This window comes from Lepidochelys kempii, chromosome 1 (genome assembly GCF_965140285.1).
Source record: "Lepidochelys kempii isolate rLepKem1 chromosome 1, rLepKem1.hap1, whole genome shotgun sequence".
Taxonomy (NCBI): Eukaryota; Metazoa; Chordata; order Testudines; family Cheloniidae; genus Lepidochelys; species Lepidochelys kempii.
The window spans coordinates 21,038,062-21,055,425 of NC_136380.1; the positions used below are offsets into that span (position 1 = coordinate 21,038,062).

A 17,364-nucleotide genomic window follows, 5' to 3' on the forward strand; every position below is an offset into this window, starting at 1 on the left:
AGCCAACACAGCTTTCCCCAATCCCCTCAACTTCCAAGGAAAAAAGGGGTCTCAGTACAGGGAACATTCGCAAAAAGAAAAGGAGTACTTGTGGCACCTTAGAGACTAACCAACCAATTTCTTTGAGCATAAGCTTTCGTGAAGTGAGCTGTAGCTCACGAAAGCTTATGCCCAAAGAAATTGGTTAGTCTCTAAGGTGCCACGAGTACTCCTTTTCTTTTTGCGAATACAGACTAACACGGCTGCTACTCTGAAACCTGTCATTATGCAAGGAAACTTATTGTTGCATTTAATAGGACTAAACTCAATAAGCTAGAGGAAAATATTTCTGCTACAGGCAAAGTACACAAACTAGATGTATGCTACCCACAACTTTAAAAGGACCGAAGCATGACTGAGTATCACAGTTCATTGTTAATCCCACCATGTGGTCCCACCTACACAGGCAAGGCCAAGTCACATTACAACACAATCCCCAGGCACTTAGTTTGCACAGGCCCCAAATTTGTGGGTATGTCTACACTGGAGATGGAGGTGTAATCTCCAGCTCAGGCAGACATACCCGTGCTAGCTCTGATTGAGCTTGCATGGAAAAGCAGAAGCAGAACCATGGCAAAACAAAGCAGCAGGATAAGCTAGCTGTTCAGAGTATGATCCCTTGTGAAACCATAGGCACATACTCGGAGCCGCTTGCTCATCCTGCTGCTTGTGCTGCCATGGATGCACTTCTATTTTTAGTATGCTGGCTCAATCACAGCTAGTGTGGATATGTATATCCCAGCTGGAAAACACATCTTCAGCTCCAGTGTAGACATGCTGTATAAACAGTTTTTAGTAGCGTAGATGAGGAGCAGTGAAGAACCAACTGAAATAAAGATACACTTCAATTTGCTCTCAGTTACATCTGAGCTTGGCAGAATGTGATTTTTTTTTACATAAAATTTGATGGATAATATCAATGTTTATTTGTAAGCATTTATTTTGATTTTTATCAATATAAATGTTCACAATTATGGAAAATTATGGAGGGGTCAAACAGAAGGAGTCAGATAATCTAATGACAGTGAGATTTAAGACGTTAAAATTTCATAATCATTAAAAAAAACACATATTGTCAACATCATGTCACAATACACAAAGAAAATAGCCTTAAATCAAACTAAGTTCACAAGCACCATTTTTCTTATTTTGCCTATTTGTAAATTTAAATTATCAATGGAAATGGGGGGGGGTTTAAGTCTACATCTACCAACATTTACCAATAAAAATCAAAGCCTTCCAAGCCTAATTATGTTTAAATAGTAACATTGAGTTTAATGGGCCAAACTGATTGCTCATGTAATTGTAACGAATTAAATGGAGTTCTATCAGGGATGTATTTGCCTCGATTTGTTCGATTTCACCTAAATTTAAAGCATGGTCCAATTGAAAGGCATCACAGTCCAGGAAACATTTAGATCACAAACGTGACAGAACAATTTTTCATACTATAAAACATGCATTAAAAACCAACACAATTTCTCTCACCAATTATGTCAATAATTGACTAACTTATTTACTGCAGGATGATATCATAGAAATTGGACACTAAAAAAAGGATCTTTTAGGTCATCTAGTTCATGCCCCCCAACCAATGCAGAATGGTTCCTATAATCTACTTTTCATGCTTTCTCCAACTGAGTTAGTGATTTAGTAATGGAGCTGTCACCATTTACGAGACTGGAATAATCTAAAAAAGTATTACTCTCAGAGGTTTTGCCTGATATCCAGTCCCAATTTTCCCTGATTTAAATGTTATCCCATTACTCCCAGTTTTAACCTACCTTGTACCATCCTATGCAATTCCTGTCCTACTATAATCAATACACTTATATTATGATGCATACTTTCTCTAACTTTCACATTGCCACATACATCTATGTAATCTGGACACACAGAAAAACAAACCACACCTGTGCAAGCCAGCTAGGTTCAGACACGTTTCCTGACTGCCATTTCTGCAACTATTAGCAGCAACATTTGCTTTCAAATTTTAGGACCCATTTACTAAAAAAGCAAATCTTTCCCTAAAAACAAAAAGGATTGTACCCAAATCTCGACTGTAGAATCAGGCCTGTTGTAACTGTTCATTTAATTTTATTTTACGAAAAAAAAAAAAAAAGCAGTTCCCTGGCACACAAACAATACAGCTACAGATAAATCTGCGTAAGACAGACCACAACTTACAGTTACACTAGATGACTGAAGTTCTCAATGACAGATGCCATCTTGATTAACACAGTGAAGACAGAACTGGGGACCTCCAGAACAAAGAGCAGGAGTTGCTACTGCTTGAGTTAAAGAGGCAAGGCTCCCTCACTCAAGCCATACATGACTCATTTCATGTGAACTGGGGGGGGGGATGTAATACACATGCACAAGTGAGTTACACTGGTCAAAAAAAAAAAAAAAGAGGAAAAACCTGTTTAATGGGAGAAACAATAGAAAAGGGCACACCAGGTATGCCAGACTCAGCACCCTCTTCATTTTTCTCCCACTCCTGATTTCTTATCTTCTTCCAAGTTGCCCCTATATGGATGACCACTTAAGTCCCAGGGCACCAAGTTGTCTTTATTCAAATCTTTCCTAAAGGCTCATGTCTCCCACAAGTCGTCCCCCGTCACCCCAAGTGAGTCAAATAACTTCTCTCACCCAGCACTGTAGCAGAGGAGAAGATGGAGAGAGCAAAACTTGAAACAAATCTATTTCAGCACTTTCCTTGGGTCTCCAAGTCTGCTTTCTCTTATTTGTGTCTGTATTTTAGACCCCAATTCCATATCAGGGTAGGATTCAGTAGATCCCAGTGTGGGACTGGGACCTTCCCTGTCCCAAAGCACTTGCAGGTGAAGGACCATCTTACTTTGCCTCCAATACAGTGTATACCTCATTGCTGATGCTTAGCAAATAAGGCCTTGATCTTGCAATTATGTGGACTTGTGCATAACTTTGTTCACACAAGTAGTCCTATTAAATCTAGTGGGATTATTTGCATGAGTAAATGCAGACACCTAAGTCTTTGTAGGATCAGGATGTAAGTTACTAAATAAACGTGAAGTTTCTACAAACCAGCTATTTAGAAGGAGTGACCCGATAGTTCTTGACTTTGCTTATTCATGGTTGCATGCAGTGTAGTTGTAGCAGTGTCAGCCCCAGGATATTAGAGAGACAAGGTGAGTGAGGTAATATCTTTTACCGGATCAAGCTTGAAAGCTTGTCTCTCTCACCGACAGAAGATGGTCCATAAGAGATATTACCTCACTCACCTTGTTTCTCATTTATGGTGACAGATGACCTCCTGAATGCCCAACTTTTAAGTCTTTTTACATTTCTGTTACTCCAAGGCAAAAACTACAACACATCCTGGTAAATATTGCATTTGCCTGCATGCTACTTGGTGTCTGAATTTCTAAAGTACATTTTAACTCTAATTATTGCTATTTTATTATATAGGACCAGAATGCTAACACTTTAGACAAACTCATTATTATTTAGAGAAATTCATTAATTCAGCAACATGATTAAACAAGCATATGTGAAAACAATGAATAAGACTGCAAGATGGGCATAAATATACAGGCACAGTAATTAGATTAGGGACCACCATCCCCCCCAATGAATCCCCTACTATATAGGTTTCGCATATCATTAATTTACCAAATACACTTTCAAACTGCAGTTCCAGCGCTTGCTCTTCATAGCCTACAAAATCACTGCTGTAAAGGCTCCTCTCTTACAGCCAACAGGAGAAGTCGTATATTAAATTACGCACTCACTCCCTTGACCAAAAAAAGAGGGGGAGAGGGACGCCATTCCAGGAAATAAAAGTCTAAAAAATAAAAGGCAACTGGACTGCATGCACTGCTGTTCCTCTCCTTTAACTTAGCAACAACAAGGAAGAAAGGAAAAAGAAGAGATAAAAAAAATATGAGATTTGATTTAGCTGAGGAATGTTTACCCCTCAGGAATTTAGTTGCAAGATAAGATCACATGAAATGTTCTGCATTACACATTGACTCCACAACCATTGTGTTAGTGTTTACAACCACTTTAATCAAAAGATACAGGGAGTTTCATTGTCCACATTGCACTCATGTCACACATCCCTTAGCATTGCAATTCCAAGGAAAGTCTGCCAAAGGACAAAACAGTCACAGTTACACAAGAGTAACGCAGAAGCAAATATGCGGGGGGGGGGGGTTTCAGTCACTGGAGTAGATAAACTTTGAAGGGACCCAGACGGGAGATGCTGCAAATGCTGCAGTGACGCAAAACTGTGTGTGTGCTGCTAATATAGTGTTATACAAAAGAAAGTAGATTTCTCTGGAGTATACTTGTAATTGCAGTGATGATATAGTTTTAGAAAAGAATAAATAATATATTGCAACTTGTTATGGTAGCACTATTCATGCAAACATCTCAAAGCACGTAACAAAAGCAGGCATTAACCCCATTTTACAGATGTGGAAACTGAAGCAAGTGACTTTCCCCACAGAGCTAAGGAGAGAACTGGGAAAAGAACCCAGATCCCTCACCCCCAAATCCTGTACTCTTCACTGCACCGTCTCCAAAGAAAGTGAGGACTGCATTGTGAAACTGTGTTGGATTCTAGAGTTAATTTTATAGCATTTAGTCCAGCTGTTGGTTTAAAAGTATATATTCACTCACACTACTCAAAAATAAATCTGAAAAAGCTGAAATAGCTAAGAGCCAGTCACACACTTCAAGTGACTTTTTCCCCTGAAAGAGACAAGGAATAGATCTAACAAAAATCCACAATGCACACACAATAGCCCCAGGGCCCCCCCCCCAAATATTTTTTCCCTTTTCCATCACCAGTCCCATGTCCCTCACCAACCAGAAACACTCCTATCTCATAGCACCTTGGCACCATTAAGCAATAGCAAATTAAGGTCAATCCCATTTGCTGCTATTTTCAACATTGAGATGGCAAATTGTACCAGGATTCCCTCCAGTTATTTGTTACTAAAAACGGTATCCTAGGGAAGTATAATCAAATGACTACTTATTTATTACTGTGTGCTTAAAGTTGCAACAGAGTTTTAAAAAAAATTTTAAAAAAAATCGACAGATGTTCACTTTTTCAAACACTCAAAATTAACCATATTTTAAAAAGAGAATATTCTTAATAAAAACAAGTCAGACTTAAACGTCCTGTGACTGGCTAAAAAGAATACTGACACAGAAATGTGAAGTGTGTGTTGTGCTTTTATTTTTACACACACATTTTAACATGATTGAGCCTACTACTGTGGCTATTTCTAATATGTTATCCTGAAGGTGTAGAGAAAGGGAAAGAAAGCATTTCGTATCAGTAGTAAGTCTGCTATTTAAAATATATCACCCATTTGTTCTTTTAAACACAAGAAAAAAAGGCAATAAAGTATTCCAAAACTAAATTTAAGTCACTACTTTATTCCCCTATAAATCAGCTCTTTTGAAATGCATCAAGCATTTTTATAAAAAGGCTTGAAAGTAGAATAAATCCGCATCTCAATTGCTTCTTCCTCTCCACACCAGACACACAACCCCTCCAACATCTGTATACGAACGGGAATCAACACTGTCTGATAATCGTTCTGCAGGCAAGTCTAGCTCTGTAAGGATTTTCCACACGCAACCGCCCCTCTAACAAATAATAATCCAGTTTATAGACAACTCAATGCACAGAAAAAAAAAAAGGTTTATTTTTCCCCCCCAGTGGTACCCCTGCCCCCCCCCAAATAGCCCTGCACAGAACCTCCCCCATCAATTGCACTTTTCTGACTTAAAAATACATATTACAGACAAGTTGATAGCAAGAAATCACAGAACTCACCTGGATTTGGGATTTTCCCCCCTTCCCCTGCGAAACCATAAAACAAGACGCAACGTGGGATTCAATCACCTAGACATGGGGCAGGGCTTGCACCTCCCTTGGGATGTCTATATGGTCCCCCTCCCCTTTGCTTGGGATTTAGTCGCTGCCCGAGCGCTTCAGCAGCAGGGGGAGGAGGCTACAGCGTAGCACAATGAATTGCAGTGCAGAAACCTCCCCTGCCTGTTTTGCAATGACATCATCCCTATGGCCAGGGTGGGAGGGAAGGGGGGGAAGCCTCCCATTGGCCCCTTTAGATCGGCGGTGCGGCATTCTGGAATTTGTAGTTCGCTCCCATGCCTCGCAGCAGGCCCCGGGCGCACGAAGAACTACAACTCCTATAAGGTTCTGCGCCGCGCAGCCGCAGAGAAAACGGGGTGGGGAGAGACGGAGAGGGGGCGCTGGGCGGCCATGTTGGTGGTGTTGGGTTTGCCGTTCGGGCGGAGGAAAGGCCGGGGAAATCGGATTAAAATGTCGGCAAGGGGAGGGCGGGAGCTGAGTGCTCAGGGTCGAGTAAGGAAAGGGAGGAAACAGCGAGGGGGTCGCGCCGCTTCTCTCCCTCCAGACGGACGGGTGGGCGCGGCGGCCAGTAGACCGCGCAGTGCGTTCGGTTATCACCCGCTCCCCCAGCCTTGACGGTGCGGCGTGCTTAAATCCCCCCCCCCCCGCGAGGGGTCAACCGTGGTGAAGGGGGAGGGGGGCGGTTGCCGAGTAGGAGCGTGCGCGGAACGGCCCGGACGGAGCCCTAGTTGCGCCCGGCTCCCTCTGCCCCGCGGACGGCAGCGGCGCGAGGCCTCTGGCCCATCAGAGCGAGGCCCGCGGGTGAGCGAGCGAGCGAGCGAGCGGCGTGGGAGACCCCCCCCCCCGCAAGCCCCAGGGCTGCCCCCGCTGGGCGGGGCTGGGAGGGTGGCGCGCGGGGGCTCCCAGCGGCCCGACGCGGAGCGCCGGAGGGTGGTGCCCGCGTGGCGGAGCGGGAAGAAGCGTAACGGCCGGTCTGCAGGCCGGCCAAGGCGCGCGAGCTGCGCGTGGGTCGCTGCGAGGCGGGAGTCGGGCCCAGGCTTTCGTCCCGCTCGGGCGCCGGGCCTCGCCCGCGTGACCGTGCTCCTGGGGCGCCGGGCTGCGGGGGGGGCTTTTCCAGGGGGCGCCCGCTGTGGCCGTGGGGGCAGAAACCTCGAGCTGGGGCCGGGGCGCACGGCAAGCGGTGGTTCGGGGCTGCTGCGTTCGGGGGGCGCGGCTCCACTGGCGTCTGAGGAGCGGCACTAATCGAGCTCGGGGTTCACAGACGCGTGGCTAGGCCTGTGTCCCGTAGGACTGTTCCTGCCCTTCGTCCACGGAAGTAGGTGTTTTCCCACCGTACCTGTGTGGGCATTTAGTAGCACTCAGGAGTCCCTCAAGACCCCAAGGCAATGGACAACGTCATCTGAGGCCAGAGGCTCCCCAGGCTGTGCGTGTGATCAGATCCCTGAAGACTTTCCCCTCTTTCTTCCAGCATTCTCTCAGTCTTGGCTGGATTCAGCTCTTCTTCATCCAGGTGGTGATTGCAGTTGGGCATTGTTGGGAGACTTCTTTATTAGCTTGCTTAGGAAAGGGAAGTTAGATGTTGGGTAGTAATTTGTGAGACTTCCTGCTTCAAGCACAGGTTCCTTCTAATATTAGGCCCACTGTTGCAGGCTTTAGGGTGGATAGTGCTCCTTCCCCTCAAAGGCAGGGTTTATAGCATCTGTTAGTTAGGGGTCCAGGCTGTTCTTTGTTTTTACCATGCAGGAAGGAGGCCCTGTCTGCACTTAGACTCGTGATGACATGTGATTGTCTAATTCCTGAAAGGAATAATAGTAGTTTTGGGTCCTGCTCTCAGCTGGTTCTTGGTGGATGAAGAGGCCATAAGGGATGCAGGTGATCTCTATGCTTTCTCACAGCAAGTGGGGGTGCGGGAGGCAGTTGTAGAGGTCTCCTGTAAATTATTCATAATCCCTTCTTAGGTTGGCATACCAAACCATGTAAAGTGGTGTTAAAGTGCTTAAAAAAAAAAAAGTGGGGGGGGGGGCAGAAGAACACTCGGGCTGCCCTTGGAAGTAGATAGAGTACATCAAGCATCTGTTTAAGACAGGCCTTCATGGTAGCAACTGGTAGTTTTATCTTGTCTGTTTGCCACAGTGTGAGCACTACAGTGGGAGGGACTGGGTATGGTGAGAAGTCTTGGTACAAAACAGATTTCTTGAGTAACTTTATCAGGCACTTATTACATTTGTTCTCTTTCAGGATATACGGATATTGAGGAAATGGAATGCAACTGTTCCTTCCCTGCCCCTCTTTTTAAGCTGCAGGTACCCATGATCAGAGTTTTGAGCCAACACTCTGCCTTCTCCCTCCTCCTACAAAACTACCAGTTGGGATTGATGGAGAGGATGTACTTTAGGCCTTCTTTTAGCTGGAGTCAAATAAAAATATTGCCATGTTAGTCACTGAAGAAAAGGTAAATGATGGTGTATGTTGTTGGATCAAAATGGCAAAAATGTCTTACACCTCATGGTTCCTCTTTCAGATGTATGTGGATGTTACAAAAAAGCAGTTTTACCAAGTGCAGCAGTCTTTTCCTAGTTTCTTCACTGCCTGAGTCAGTATCTGCTGGAATAATTTGTGCTAAGGAGGAGAAAAAAGGGTTTTTTTAAGAGGGTTGGGATATATAATTGAAGAACAGCTGTCTAAGCTTTTCAAATTAAATCTGGCCTAGATCTGTGCAGCTGGAACCTCTTCATATAAGGCAAAAGTGGTAAGTATTTTGATGGAGTACTTAAATGTTTGTTTTTTCCTTCTGTAAAAGATTTTAGCAGATAACATACAGAACAGGGTTGTCAGAGATGAATCAGACTGCTTTTTCATCTTTAAGACAGGCTTCCTGACCAGCAAACAGTGAAGTGTGGTGTGGAGATTCTGGAAACCACTTTCTTCAATGGATGATGTGTGGGAAGCTGCTTTGTACACCTTCATGGCTGTCCCCTATTTTTAGGAATACACAGTTTTACTTTGATTCCAATGTTTTGGTTGCCTAAAGAAAATAGGTTTCTTCTTCCCATGAAGACAAAGAAGGTTGATGCTCTTGTCACAGCAGTTGCCAGGGAAGGCTAACTTAAAGCAGGGGGCAGTTGCAACATCAAGTTGGCTTGTAAGTCTGGTGCATAAGAAGTGGTATAGAATAGATTGTTGTATTACATAATTCACCCCCCCTCGCCCATGGAGCTTTCCAATCTTTATTACTGTCAATCTGCTGCCATCTGATGTTCATTAATCACAATTTGCCATGGCCTTCAGAAGTTTCACTTTGTCATACTGTGAATCTGTGAAGTAATTTCTAGGTTTTCAAACACTGGGTATAATTTCAAGTTACACAACAGGCTCACATGTGGACACTGTAGTGCTGACCCTAGTGTTGCAAGAGATGGTGCTGTAATAGTGGAAATGCTGTCATTTTGGTAAACATGCTAAAAGTTTTCAGGTGCTGTAGTTGAAGATGGAGCTTGACACTTCTCAAAATGAGGTGAATCCTTTGTTTAGTCTAATACCGCTTTTGTCAGTAAACGCACTCCAGTGTCTAAACACCTCAGCCCCTGTTACATTTGCCTGTACTTGCACTGTTAGTGTAATCTAACCTTTTATGACAGGAAGACACTTTAGATTGTCACAATTGTGAAAATGACTAAGTCCAGTGGTTTTCAAACTTTTTTCTAGGAACCCAGTTGAAGAAAATTGATGCCCATGACCCAGCAGAGCTGGGGATGAGGGGTTTGGGACATGGGAGGGGGCTCAGGGCTGGGGCAGAGGGTTGGGGTGTGGGAAGGAGGTCAGGGCTGTGGGCTGGTGGTGCAGGCTCAGGTGGGACTGGAGATGATGGGTGCAGAAGGGGGTCAGGGCTCTGGCCTGGGGATGAGGGGCTCTGGGTTTGGGATACAGGCTTGCCTCTGGTGGCTCCTGGTCAGCAGCACAGCTGGGGTGCAGAGACAGGCTTCCCACCTGTCCTGGCACCGCAGACCATGCTGCGCCCTGGAAGTAGCCAGCAGCTCCAGGTCCTAGGCAGAGGAACAAGTGGCTCTGTCTGGCTCTCACCTGCAGGCACTCCCTGCCTGCTCTCCCCCCATCCCCACCTCTGGGAACAGTGGGAGTGCAGAGCTGGTGCTTGGGCAGCACACGGAGCTCTGTGGCCCACCTGCCTACAAGCTGGACCTGCTGGCTGCTTCCAGAGCACAGCATGGTGTCAGAACAGGTAAGGACTACTAGTTTTTACTGGCCAGCCACTGGGGTCCCTGGGTGCTGAACAAGGCTACCTTGCATTCTGTGACTCAGGACTGGGTTGTGACCTGAACTTTGAAAACCACTGTGGTAGTCCATATCTTTCATCCGACTGAGCAGCTGAAGAAAAAGTGTCCTTGAAAATAAAACTTAAGTTTCTGGTGAGCATACTCTGTTCTTAATAGAACAGAATGGTCTGTGTGGAGGTAGACCCTTTCTGGGAAGGAAACAAAGGTATTTGAACATGTATAATCTTTTCCTTCCAGGCTTTACAGTATTTAGGTTAAGATGAAAAAGTAAGCAGAAATCTACATAACCAAGTTCATCTGTAGAAATGCAAGTATGAGACTGCAGCTCTTCAGAATGAAAGCCTTATTGTCTGTCTTTCAGGAAATTCTTGTTTTGTGAATTGTAACAATTCACTGCAGGCTCATGTAATGGAAGCAAATCCACACCCAATGTAACAATAGCTCACACATGAGACTTTGTGCACAAAAATAGAAAATTCAGAGATGTGGTTCCTACTTGAATTATAACATGGTCATGGTAGATACAGCTGTAAGGTATATGAAAGGTTTAAAAAAATACAGGTACAACTACTTTAAAAAACCCACATACAATCAGCTCATTTGTGTGCCAAGTCTAAAGTGCAGAGTCCCAGATATCAAAGGAACATAGAACTTGGAGTTAGAACTGCTCAATTTTTTCCATAACATTTTAAATTGGAAAATGTTCAAGGGACAATGTGTCAGTTTTCTCACCTGGAAATTTTGAAGCAAAGTTTTAAAATCAACCTGAGCTGACAGTTTGGTTTTTGGAAACTGAAAAAGGCAGGGAAGAGAACAAACCCAACACTGCTTTTCCAGTTGTAAAACTGAGAAGAGGTATCCTAACAAACTTCTTTAGCTGCTGCCTCTTCCCTGTCATCTCTCCCCTGCCCCCTTTTTTCTAGCGTGGAAGAAGGGAATACTGAATACGTGACAAAAAAATGGAACTATGACATTTTAAGTCAATGAAAAATGGCATCATTTTTGAAGTAAAACTTCAGAAAAAGCTTTGGTTTCTGACTAACTATAGTTATCTTGCATGGGAAAAATCCATGTTCTGTTTAAATTTAACTATAGTTGTCAGCTGCTGGAATTGAACTAATTATCTTGTGTCTTTCAGCTTAAGGATACCACAGTGCTTTAACTACAGAAGAATCTCTTCATGTATCATGGACGTCTTTCTCCTCAGTTCAATACCAGTTACATGACAGAACAGGAAGTAAAATATACTGCAAATCTTAGCCATTAAGTTCCTAGAAATCCTATTGCTGCTGCAGCAGACCCTTACTAGGAACTTCCTGGCAGCAGTGGGGATACAACGGAGATCTTCCTGATCTAGAACTCAAGCCCCTCTCACTTTAGCTAGAGGAGAATGTTTGTAGTAGAGGAATTATCCTGTAGAGTGAAGTTACTTTCCCTCTAGCAAACAGAGCACATGCAAGTCAGCTCCTTACAATGTTATCCAATAAACACTTCAGGGAGAGTAATACAGGTGATATGTAACTTCTAAAAGTGAGGGCAGGCTTCATGATTAGTTAACGTGTGCCCTCAGGAAAAAATAGCAGCATGTGACCCATGGCTTATCTTTATCTGTACTCTACCTCCCTTAATTCCAAGCCAGATGATCTGAAGCAGCAGGAAGAGTGCCAAATGCTGACTGGTCAACATTTCTTGGAGTTGACTGTGATCTAGAAAGGTCCCCTAGCCAAGCAGTAATCTAGTGTTACTCTCCAGAGCTTTTTTTACTCTTTAACAGTCTGATCACACAAGATGATATGGATACAGCCTGAGCTAGCACCTTATAACTATTCCGTGGTTTTGATATGCTGAGAATATTTTCAAGCCCAAAACACTTCCTAAACACAAAGCTATTTTGAAGAAGGTTGAAAGTAACCCATGGAACTCCAGTTAACAACCCCCCCCACACACACACAACTTAAAGCCAAATGTTTTAGTCTGGAAATGAACTGTTGAGAGCTAATCATTTTACTACTACCGTGCAAGTCTTCCTCTACTGCCCACTGAACTTAACTCAGCTCCCTGAAATTTGCAAAGATATTCATGTAAAGGGGAAGATAGCCGTATACAAAAAGGCAAAAATTTAATCCTATTTCCTATTCGAGGGATTAACTTTCCATATAGTCTAAGAATCCTTTATCTGCATTTGGAGAGCACAGGCTCTGCCAAAGTTCCATTAGCTTCCATATTGCTCAGCCTAGTCAGGTCCAGTTGCCAGATTAAGGCCACAGGTCTCAACATGTTTTAAAAAAAATCCACTAAACTGCATATGCTTCTTGCTATATGCTATAGCTTTAAACTTGCATGCTCTCCATACACTTACATAAAATACCATAACTCATATTACATAACACCTGTCTGCTGTTGCTCAACTCCAGCAGCACATTACACTGAGAAAAAACATGTACCTGATAAGATTAGGTACCTTCACTACACATCTATGGTCTGATTTACAGAAGTCCTGTCTGCCCTCAGATCCCACTAATGATCATGGGAGCTGCAGAATCCTAGCACCTGTGACAGTCAGGCCATTAACTTAAAGTGATTTTTTTTTAAATTGCAAAAAACACCCACCTCCCTAAAGGTAAGATTGAAAAAAATAGGTGGGTTTCTGGCAGGCTTCAGTATATCTGTGGGATGTGTGTAAGAGTGGGAGCTAGCGAGTGAAAGGCAATGGGGGGGTTGCAGAAAGAGGCTGATACACATAGTTGCTGGTCCTGTGCATCCCTTCCGTTTACCTTCTAGTGTTCTGCATTATAGGGGACTAGGGAGACAGGACTTCTATGAGTCATGTCATTGTCTCTACTTTTGTGCACTCCTTTATTTCCCACCATTCCACTTCTGCTTCCTTCCCTTGCTTGATTCTTTGCACACCAGTCTTTATAAAAACCTTGCTTCCAGGAAAGCTTGGAAGCACTGCTGACACTACCTTGGGTTCTCTGCCAGCTTCCCTTCCAGGCTGAGGAGTTCAGGTGGTTTCATTTGGCAGTGTTATACCATGTAATAGCATGTAACCTAGAGGAGTGTGAGTAAGAGGCTAATTCCTGGCACCAGTTCACTTCAGTCACTTTTACATGTGGTCATGCTGCTATCACATAACAGGGATATTATCCAGTAGTTACTCTTAACAATAGTTGGTTTCAGTTTGCACTACCTCTATGTAGAGGGCTACTGTTCTGCCCTTGCAAAGATTTGAAAAAAAAAAAATACAGGGTGGGAGAGAAGTAACTGGATTGCTTATTTACCCCACCTCTTGATTTTGGAATTTATACAGAATATTACCATGACACTAGTTTACCATTTAGCCTTTGGATTTAATAAAGGAATTTATGGTTATTTATACAATTGCTCTAAATATCCCCAAAAAGGTAATTACCTCAACAGTAATATAACAAGCATTTGATCAGGATACTTAAATTGGGTAAAGTCAGGGCTGCTTAGATCCATTTTGGTCAGCTCCAACTTGATCAGATCAGTGCTAGGAATTAATTTGAGCTTTTTATATCCTTTAAACAGACAAGTAATTTCATTGCCAATTATCAGGTGTTAGCTAAGATCAGATGGGAGTTTTATATAGTCATTTATTGCACCTGGTATCCAATTGTTACTTCAGGCCAAACCTCAAGATAGATAACACTGGTATTCTGAAGGGTCACTAAGTTTAACGTTCTCCTGGTCTCTTTTTGGTCACATGTTTTGGGCCTACTCAAGCTAATATCCCAACTCTGTTTTAAAGCCATAGTTTACCAGATCTAAGGTGACCTTATATTCTCACACTTGAGCAGCAGGACCTAGAATTTTTTGTGTCGTGCTATTCCTCCATCTAAGCATTGGGTCCAAAGTGCATTAAAATGAATGGGAGTCTTTCCAATGAGCTTTAAAATCAGGCCCTGATAGCAGTCAGGAGCTAGATATACACACACACACACACACACACACACACACATCTCATTGCAGCAGGGGATTTAGAAATTCTCAATTCTCTCCTTCCCTAGGAAGACCTTCCACTAGGTTGGGAGGGAAGGAGTTGGCTGTGTATGCTAGGGAGGCCAATGATGTGGGTTGATTCTCAACTGTTTTGGCTAGGCTTTCATACTATGCGGGGGTGTTCTCAATGTTTTGAGGCACAATGGTCCTTTATTTCTGTTCTGCCCTTTAGCAGATATACCATTTTTTAAAAAGAGTAAAGCTTTGACACTTTTAAACAGCGTGCAATTTAAAAAAAGTTTCAGAAGTGAAAAAAAAAGTATGGCTTAGGGCACTAGCCTTTTGATCAACATTAGTAGAGGATTTTTTTTTCTCCCAATCTAAGAAACACTTAACAGTTTGAGCAGAGAGCTAAATGGCTATTCTTGCCATGTGCTTATTCAAGGAGTGCAGGCTGTATGTAATTCTCACAACCCTATTTTTGTGTGGTAAATTGATTTTTGGTTACAGCAAAATGCTGTTCTGTACCTGTGACAGTCTCCTTTACGTGAGCAAACACTGGAACAGCTACTGAACTCTGCTGCTTGGTAGGGTTATGCTGATGGATATTTACTTAGCGTTTGTCTACACTTAACATATGCTGCTGTAGCACTTCAGTGTAGGTACTGCCTCTGCCAATGGGAGGAATTCGTCCATTGGTGTAGATAATCTACCTCCCCCAGAGGTAGGAGTTAGGTTGACAAGAGTTTTTCCATCAACACAACACTCTCCACACAGGGATTTGGGTCATCTTAATCATGGATTTTTCACAGTCTGATGGACACAATTAAACCAACCTAATTTTCTAGTTTAGACCAGGGTTTAGAAACCTCTCTCTGGAGGAGGGGCAAAGGAGAGCTTGCCCTACCCTAGGTAACATTTTACCCATCCTTGGCTCATTAATGCTCATCTTGTAAGTCTGACTCATGAGCCAGTGGACTGTTTGGCAGCATTTTTCCAGCAGGTGGTTTTCAAGCCTGCAATTACACCTTTTAAAATTGAGTCTGCAAGCAGTGTTGGAGGCTGCTGGCTACAGCTCTATTAAAGGTTTCAGAGTAGCAGCTGTATTAGTCTGTATTCGCAAAAAGAAAAGGAGTACTTGTGGCACCTCAGCGACTAACCAGTTTATTTGAGCATAAGCTTTTGTGAGCTACAGCTCACTTCATCCGATGAAGCTCACAAAAGCTCATGCTCAAATAAATTGGTCAGTCTCTAAGGTGCCACAAGTACTCCAGCTCTATTAAAGGCAGATAACTAGGTGAGAACTTACAGGCACTTCATTACCAAATTAAGGTGTCTGAGGCCTGGTCTACACTACACAAGTTGACCTGAGGCAGCTTGCTTCTATTTAGTTAGGTTAGTGTACAATATATCCTTGTCCTGACGATGTAAGTGCCTTACTACACAGCCATAAGTCCACCACCTCCACAAGAGTTGTAGGGCTTATGTCAATGTAATGAGGGTGATGCAGTGTGTAGAAACTATTACTTAAGGCTTTGTCTACACCAGTGGTTCTCAGACTTTTTGTACTGGCAACTGCTTTCACACAGCAAGCCTCTGTTTATAAATTAAACTTTTTTTACATTTAACAGTTATATTTGTTAAGAGCACTTTTCACAGCAGACTTGCTAGCTAGCTGGCTGGCATGTGCTCATGACCCCACATAACTTTGCAACCCCCTGAGATCCCCAGTTTTAGAACCCTTGGTTTATACTAGCACTTTAAAGTAAAAACTTGTCGGGGGAGGAGGGTTCTCCCCCCCAACCAACATAAGTTTTGCCAACAAAACGCTGGTGTGGACAGTGCTGTTGGCAGGAGATGTGAAAGCTAGGGGGCAGATGAGCTCTCAGCCCCCCACACTGCCCCTCTTCAATCAGTGGAAGTGCTCCTAGTGAGGACGCGCACCACTGACAGAAGGAGGGAGGGTAGTGTGGACATCACTTACTGTGGTGGCTGTAAGTCAACCTACCATTGGTCAACTTAGGGCTGCAGTGTAGATATGCCCAGAGATCTACAGAATGAGCAAGGTAGAGTGTAGGTGTTGTGGCCTCAGTACAGTTTTATGTATTTTGTTTCCTCTAGGTTCTGTGCAACTGTAACTTTCCACCTGATGAGAGAGTGAATTTGCACAAGTGTGGGGGTGGGAGGAGAAGAAATGTCACATGTAAAGAAAGATGGGCAAAGGGCTACATCTTTGTGTGAAGGATTCTACCTGTGAACTTACAGAGCAAATATTATTTTGCCTCCCCCAGGTTCTAACATTGGTGAGTTTTGAACACTCCTTTAATTAAGCTGTCTGGCAAAACAAGTGTGCTGAGGAAATACAGATCTGTGGCCGTAGCAGCTTCAGAATGAAACACATAAAATTCTTTGGAATTGCTTTTACTATTTTAGTGAGCATCAATTAGAGTAACTGTGCACCAAAGGTTATGTAGTCACAGCCACTGTTCCCTCTAAGCTGTGCGCGTGCACACAGATCCTAAGCCCCACGCAAACAGCAAAACACTATGCATAAAAATTTGCACAGAAGCACAAATTTTTTGCTCACACAGCCCATCAAAAGTTAGAGGGAACATTGGTCACAGCCCTTACTAGGCCTCTTGGGAGCAAAATGGTACAGGGCCCTTCTCAATCTCTTGCTTAAGCCTGCTCAAATTGTCACTCTCTGGGGAGCACCATGGCTACTGGTGTGAGACAACCTGCTGCAAACAGGTAGCTGGAGAGGAAGCCTGGAGTTGGCTCCACCCCCACCCTTTGCTACTTAGGCAGCTAGGGAGGAACCAAGGGCTCTATGAAAAGAATTGAATTAGCTTACTCCTTCCCCAGAGCAAGGGGAGGGAGAAATCAGGAGTCATGGTTTGTGCTCAGGTCTGCTCCCGTAGCGGAGCGGCTACACCCTGCCCTTTATTCAGGAGAGATAGTAAAGTTCCAGTCAAGCTCTAAATGCAATCTATGTCTGAACTACTTAGGTTCTGTCTGTACTACTAAGCTTACTAGTACTGCTAAGTAATATGTTTGGATTTACATGCAACATGGTGAATACTCTGTTACTGGCCTTGGTAGCTACATGGTATGCCTTTCTAGAGTCCTGGACTAGAATACGATTATCTTCCTGAAACTAGTTCATAATACTGC

At 43.5% G+C, this 17,364-nt stretch overlaps 1 protein-coding gene and 1 long non-coding RNA gene across 5 annotated transcripts in view; one reads left to right on the forward strand and one right to left on the reverse strand.

The window, feature by feature from the left end:
• The window catches only part of RAB30 (RAB30, member RAS oncogene family), a 65,823-nt gene extending 59,279 nt beyond the window's left edge, over positions 1-6,544 (reverse strand). Inside the window, exon 1 of one of the 2 annotated variants that reach the window (XM_073335888.2) lies at positions 5,876-6,544. The gene's annotated coding sequence lies outside the window, so the exon portion shown is untranslated. The remainder of the gene's footprint in view (positions 1-5,875) is intronic. The other variant, XM_073335877.2, reaches the window with a different exon arrangement.
• Positions 6,163-15,300, forward strand: LOC140908549 (uncharacterized). Of its 3 annotated transcripts, XR_012157909.2 has the most exons (3): positions 6,163-6,736; positions 7,404-9,077; positions 11,366-15,300. It is a non-coding gene; the product is annotated as an uncharacterized LOC140908549 (long non-coding RNA). The 3 variants fall into 3 exon arrangements; XR_012157908.2 differs by lacking the exon at positions 6,163-6,736 and having other exon boundaries at positions 6,743-9,077; XR_012157910.2 differs by lacking the exon at positions 6,163-6,736 and having other exon boundaries at positions 6,743-8,387.
• The last annotated feature ends 2,064 nt before the right edge of the window (positions 15,301-17,364 follow it).